Source organism: Convolutriloba macropyga, chromosome 12, assembly GCF_964194025.1.
Source record: "Convolutriloba macropyga chromosome 12, txConMacr16.3, whole genome shotgun sequence".
NCBI lineage: Eukaryota > Metazoa > Xenacoelomorpha > Acoela > Convolutidae > Convolutriloba > Convolutriloba macropyga.
The window spans coordinates 45,516,192-45,523,944 of NC_134479.1; positions in this window are offsets into that span (position 1 = coordinate 45,516,192).

A 7,753-nucleotide genomic window follows, 5' to 3' on the forward strand; every position below is an offset into this window, starting at 1 on the left:
TTGAAACTGAGGCAAATACAAAGAAAAGGCCTCTATATATTTTGTGTTTTAATACAAATGGCAACCAAGTGTCGTAAAAAGAAAGCAAATGATATTCTTATTTTCCAACTACTTTTTTATATGTCGAAGAGGAACCAACGGGCTCTAGTAGACGCCAACTTTCGTTCTATAAAACCAATGTTTTGTAACTTATTGTAATTAGAGAAAATTGTCAATGAGCTATATAGGCTGAAGTGAACAGGGAGAATATATCAGTGCCAAAAAAGCTACTTCTGTAAGTTTGGCGGTGATGGACTTGAATTCATGTAGGATCTACGCTCATTGAAATGAACACAATACATCAGCATTATAAAACGTCATTGTTACAAAATTTGACGTTTTTGTGTAACGATCTTACAAATTTGGCATTCCTATTTGCATAATTTCAGTGTTTCTAAGCGTAGATTGTGCATATTTTAATGTTTCCAAGTGTATCTCTTACAAAATTTTTTAAACGTTTGAAATCGCAGAAATTTGCATATATTTTGCGTTTCCTTTTTTGATTCGTAGATCTCACAAGTTTCTAATTTTGCACAATAGTCGTAATACTAACTAAAATAATTGATTAGGAATGAGGAAATTATTAACGTTCTTAAAGTTTCAATATCTCAACGAATAGGTTTTGAGACTTTAATTCTATTCCACGGCAAAAAATGAATTTATCCTTTTGTCCCATTATTGACTAATCGGACGGGTTCAAAACTCAATACATTTTTTGTTTTTGTAACTATTGGGGGTCCCAGTTTTTATGTGTTTTTTGTTTCAGTTGGGCCAGTACTTGGTATAACTTTATGGCTTACCGCCTAATCCTTTTAATCACAGGTTTCATTATTCCCAATTGGACATTAATTAATCTAATGAATCATTTGAGTTCTTAGATGATGTTTTGCTTGACCTCAACAATTGTTTTACCAATTTAATATTAATGAAGTTGGTCTATTGCATTTATTTGTCTTCTGCTAAAAACGTTAATGGCAAAAATATAAGAGGGTCCCACAAAAACGTACCAAAAAAGTTTCAATTGCTTTCTCGACAAATTCAGATGTCCAACGGGACCTAACGTTGCGTGAATCGGTAAAACCAAAATTCTGACGGAGGAGTCAAGCTACTAATGCTATTTGTCCACCCAAGACAACAACAATAACAGTCTGAGTTCTCCGCATGGTGCAGCCAGCAGAGCGCGTTTTTGATTACTCGACTATCGGATTACAACTAATGTGGGAGAAGCCTACCGCGGAAACTACATTAAGGTCAATAATCTGGAAAATTTATTTGAAACGGGCTATTTTGGCTATTGAGGGAATCTCAATGGACAAACTTTTTGAACCACCATGGACTGATTGACGAATACTTTGAACCATCATGGACGAATACTTGCACGAAAAAGGAAAAAGTAAAAGCAAATGCCCTATACAGAACGTGAACGCCATTTCCGGACTGCTCAGCAATATGTGGTTTTGAATATATGTGCAAAGGCTGAAACACAAGCAGGCATGTTTTCCTGCGATAAGCGATGTAAAGTTTGAGCACAGCAGGCATTCTCCTTGATTATTCTGCCTCGTTGTGAAAGCATGCCGCAATTTCAATAATGAAAAGCTTTGTAGAAATGTTCATGAATTGATAGCCAAAGAACTGTGGGATGCCAGGGAAAACGCATTTACAAAAGAAAGAAAAATTACTTTCGATCACTACCCATTTCTTATGAGCAAATAATAAAGAGGGTGAATTGTAGCAAAATTTTTTGTTACCTTTAAACAACCAGCCAAAAATTCTGATCTTGGAGAGAAGGAAGACTATGAATCGAGCTGTTTTTGTTTAGAACATGCTAGATGTTCGACTTCTAACTTTTCTGCTTCATGTAGCCGTGGAAACACAAAGTGCGTTGGAATTAAATTTCAGTTAGGAAGTGGGATTGCAGCAAAAGTACAATGTCGACTACACAACCAGCAACTAACAAACGGCAATAGCACGGATCAAATGAAAAGTTTATTGCTCGCAGCCCGCGCAGTGATTACACGAAAATTTATCAATATGAGTTTTGACCATCGATTATCACCTCAAAGTTGCCAAAATTTGACAATGAAAGGAAATTTGAATTGAAAATTATATCCAGCGCAAGCAAACGTTGTCTCATTTGTGGAAATCAAAAAATTTGCTGAAAAGTGTGGAGAAAGCCAAAAATTTGGCCATAGCAATAACGAGTGATTAAAGAGATCAAACATGTTGAGGCAAATGATAACAAAACTGCAATTGATGTTCAAAAATGTCCGCAATATGATTCCATTTACAAAACGTCAAGCGTCAGATGACAATTGTGCAAACACAATCTCGATTGATTCAAAAACTATAAAGGCATTGAAGAAATCCGACAATATAAAAACTGTGGTGATGGTAGATTCGTGGAACGTATTCACCATAATGAACGAAGGCTTGGCCAAACGCCTATTTGCAGCAGACAAATTTTAACTTGGAATTGGCGACGCGATTAGAAAAGAGTAACGAACTCCTTCAAATACACCAATACAAACGGCGGAAAAAACAGTCGTCAATTAGTCTCAACAATAGAGTATCCAACCTTGTAGACAAACTTGTAGTCAGGAACGACCATAAACCTCTGCTAAGGTAACAAATTCTCAGTCCTTTAAGAATCTCGATCCAAAAAACTTCTGTGAATGTGCTTGAAGAACAAAGTTATTATATATCAATTAAAAGGACAAGTTCACAAAGGTTTCAGAGACCTTGTAACTCGCATTGTTCAGTCAAAAAGTTTTATCGTTTGTTAAAAACTTCACATACATTTCACATCTACCCAACAAAAAGGAGAGGAGTACCAATTAAGAGTGAAATTAGAAATAATAAAGTAGTTCAAAAACAAGCCTTCAATTTCCTATAGTCATTAAAGTCAAAGGTGATCAATCTGTAAAATTATCTTTTAACTCAAAAATATTCTAAACAAATCTATCAACAAAATCAAAAACGAACTGCCAAATAATGATGGTTCATTAAACTCACTCACACAAAATGTGTATAAAATTGACTCGTCCTGTACAGCAGACTTCACTACATTGTGTTTGCAGGACACATACAGATAGTTAAATTTACATCCTGATACGTTACGTTATTGTAACTTTTTAAATTAGTGGTTACACGACAGGCACATAGTGATTAAACACTGTATTCTATGGTGTCGAGGACTTGCTTGTGAGCTTCAGAAAGCTACAGACTACATTTTAGTAGGAATGAAAAACATTCTCTGCTTTTCGATTAGGCAATTGTTTTAAGTCGAGATTCAATTCAGAATCGTATGAAATTATTCTGTCAAATATGTGCGAATCTGGATGCAGATAATCTTTGTTTTATCAATTACTTTGTCCAAATGTCACTTTTTTGAATAGTCGAAGCAAAATGATCTCCGAGATTGAATGGCTTGAGTTGGGTTTTGCTAAAATAGGAATTTCGCCCCTCAATTCTAAAGTTGCTCTAATTATAACTCTAGATCCGGCATAAAACAAGAAAGAGTAATTCTCTTTTTTGGAATTCTGAATGCGATATTCTTTTTGAACACATTAAAATTAATAGCAAACAAAACTAGAAATTCTATTGCTGCATTGGTTGGCGTTATTGCTGCATTATAACAGCGAAATTTAGAAGTTTGGAAAAATATAGCATTCGCATCGCGCTTCCTTAAACATATCAAAGAACGTTATGGTATAAATAAAATTATTGGCGGTAGTTGGGTCTGTTGAATAATTCACGTAAAATAGTTTCGCAAAATCATTTATTGGTATTACTAATCATGGAGCGCTCTTATAAAGCATGGAAGATTGTCGTTCAAATTTATCTTACAATAGTGGAGTGACAGTTTGAATTGATAGAATTATATTCGTTGATTTTCACTTTGATCATATTCCGGGCGCCAAAATGGGACCTGTCGGTTAGTTTTTTTCCGTATACAAAACAGAAAACAGGCGTTAATAAAAATTTTGACAATGACGTTCCGGTAGAAACATCTTCGCGCATTTGCGACTCGATTGCAATCTTTTTTTTTCAACTGCTATTCATAATTCAAATATGTAAACACCAACTTCCAAATATAGATGCTTCAAATAGAAATTTGATTTACAAAGTTCATTGTGCTCAGTACAGCCATAAAAACTATTACAACTGCATTTTAGCAAAACAGATGCCAAAACTCACAAAATGTCAAACAGGCTCTTTGTCTTGTGTAACACTTCATTTGACCCCAATCTCAACTACACAAAATACGACAGGCTCGTAAGGAGAAAAAATTGATATTGTTGCGATTGATTTATCTCGTGAGGAAAAATTTGAAACAAAATTTTGCCCATTTTTCCCAAAAATACTGGCCGAAGTTACATAAAGAAAGCTGTATTAGGTGTCTGTCTTTAGGACAGACAAATATTTAAAGCAGTTAGCCCAATTGAAGAGCGGTTTGGAAGATGACCAAATACGTCCATATGCAGTATCGGTACGTTGCGAAAACGTCCAAACTTAACATATTCCAATATCCTGAAGCACTATTTAGATCTAGAAGCATTGCCAGCATAATACAATGTAGAATACAATGGGTCGGTCACTTTGGAAACTAGAGATAATTAGAAACTAGAGACGGCTACGTATCAGGATTAATTTATGCGGGGCGAACACTAACACAATCACGAAAACATTCGCGAATCATTCTCCTCCCAAAACCTCAACCCGCGCTAGAATCAGATGAATCCAATTTTTGACTGCACCCAAGCCACAACTACGAAGTTCTCAACAATCAATTGTACAAAAAGTTCAGGTTGAGCAGGTCATCACAGGACTATCTATATCTACCGAATTTATGATGGCTTCTGTATCGTCATCAGATTCAAGAATTCGATATTTCGCGGACATAAATGAAAGCTCTTTGGACAATGAGTACGAAAGAGGTCAACAAAATTGGGATGCCAAAAACAGAATTTCAAAACATTACTTGAATGATAAAAAACTATTCAAAATTTCATCATTTCTAATACTAATTATTACTTAATTTAATAACGAGAATTGTTTTTAGTGATGATAACAACTAAATATTGTTATTTAAATGTTTTCCATGTTGCTCTTATTTTAGCACGGACTTGCAGTTATTCTTTTCCTGTTGAAGAGGATATGTGATCCTGGAATAATTGTAAAGTCTCAATTAGTTCATTTAGCTTCTCATTTCCCATAACTTCGTAATTAATTGCGTTTCAGTCCTTTTTTCGCTTCTTCGAGATAAGTTGTGCAATTCGATTTTATTGTTTCTTGATTCGTCAAATTTAGCACAAGTAGTCTTAATTGAAAAAGAAATAAGTTTTTTGGATTCGAATCGCATTTCCACTTGTCAAATAAACTACGCAGTAGCATCGCGAATACATTGTCATTTTTTGATCTCACCACAATCTCATTGGTTTTCTAATAAAACGAAACTAAAAGTTCATCTTCAGTTTTTGAATCAAACGCTGTTCTAGAGAATTTTTGAACAATGCTTTCACTTATTGCCGTCCATTTTTCATCTACAGGATTTGTTAAAATCTTTGATGATTTCTGTTGTGTTGTGTGTTGGAATTGAATATTCAAGTATATGGTTATGTACTTTTGTTAACCTTGAGCCGATAAATTTCAAACTTATATTTTTCTGACAATTTTGACAACATTACTACTTGAAAGAAGAGTTTTTAAAGAGTTATTTTAGATTTTTTTTGTTTTTCTTGCAGTTAACGTTATATGATTTGGCCTGTCAATGTGAGATGTTGTTACAAAATTGGTTTTTTTCCGTTCAATAGTTAATTGAACGCTTTGGACTGTAGGTCAGGGCCTGTCATGTTACGCATTTTTTTAAATTCTTTTACCTTTCGATCAGGTTATTCGTTTTACATCGATTATGACTTTCATCTATAATATTTGGCGTACCTAGCTTTTTGTTTCTACAAAATGGATTTCAACTCAACTCATTCAATGAATTACGCAAAACATTGAATGGTGAAGGTCAAGTTAGCGAAAATGAAAGAAGCGGGATAAACCTATAAAACCCGGCCATTAAGTCATAGTGTTTTATGTTAAAAAAGTTTATTAGATCACATCAGTATGAGGCATATAATCTCCTCATTTGAAGTTGTTTAAAATTCCATTTTAGATTCATACTGAATCTGCACACCAAATTAGATCACTTTTTGACTTCAGAACTCATTCGGCAAAAATTTCTATCAATTTCCATCTCTTCTTTTTCTCTTTTCTAATTAGACCCTTATTTGCTTGAAAGGTGCCAAAAGCGGCAAATTTTTATGGATAAATACACATTCACCATCTATAATTACAAATTCTGAACTATGTTGATCATCGGAGCTTTGCAAAACTACAAAACTACATTTTTGTAAGGATTATTGGTCTTCTCGCTAATTTCTTTTTTTAAATTAAAAATCAGTGCTCTTTTAATGTAAAAACTTGTTTCTATTTCAACATGTATTGTTCACTGAAGTTGAAATTGAACGACAATTATAAAATTCATTTTGTGCTCGCAAAAAACTTACGCTAAACGAAAATGTCTTCCTGCTTTCTGAAACTTGCTCTTAGAAGAATTCCTTAGCCGAGGTTGGCTATTTCTTTTACACTTATAACAACTCTTGATAGTTTTAAGTTTTGTTTGAAAAAATTAATCCAAATCACTTCTAAGTGTGTATACAGCATGTGATCATAATTTTTTAAAGAAACGTTTTTGGGTAATAGTTTAAAACTAGCAAACGTTTTTATAAGGTATTATCAAGTATGATACATCACCATCAATTTTGGCCTTGAATGGATGCTTTTCTAAATCAAACTTAGAGTCACAATGTTTGCGTGAAAATCTGAACACTGCGGATTTATGGTTTTGGAGATTTTCCATTTTCAAAAGTTTTTTGCAACTTTAAAACTTTTTGAAAAATTGAATTAAAAATTGTTTTGTTTTGTTTCAGGACGAAGTACCTGATTCGAAAACGGTCTCACCTTCAAGCTTTTCTCATGATTTGAGTTAATATACTACTTTGTCTAAATTGCTCGAAAGGTTAACAAAAAAAGACATCAAAACCAAACAAATTCCTTATTTTGTACATAATTTAATAAAGTAGTCGATAATTTGATAGATGCTAGTGAAATTTTATGGTCCCGTTCAGTTGTCCGTTCCTTAGAAAGCGGTGAATTTTTTAATTCATATCTTCAGGAAACTAGAATTTGAAAAATTTGTTCAGTTTTTTTTTACAATAAGCCTTACATTTTATTTGGTTAGAAGGAAGTATCTCTTACAGCTCAATATTTAATTAAATAGGTGATTTTTGCAATGCGTGCGTGCTTAGTTTTGGTCGCTCGACTATCTCACATTTTTTTGCGGGGCACAATAATGGGCCACTGGGCACAATAATGGGAAACGGATTTCTGTTCATACGAGCATCTACCGGTACCGAACTAAAACTATTTCCAAAGAATGTGGCTGGCGCTTTCGTGCACCAACTTCCGTTAAATGCGGAGAACACTTAAATTTTGTGAAAATGGTTTCACGAAGCCATTAAGAGCCTTAAAATAAGAAATGGGATCAAATAAATGAGAAAATTACTTACTTTCGGCTGCAAGAGCATTTCACAAAATCTTTATCATTTTATTCCTTTTGCCGCTCAATTTTACGACTTAATGTTTTATGATTTCTAAAATGAGG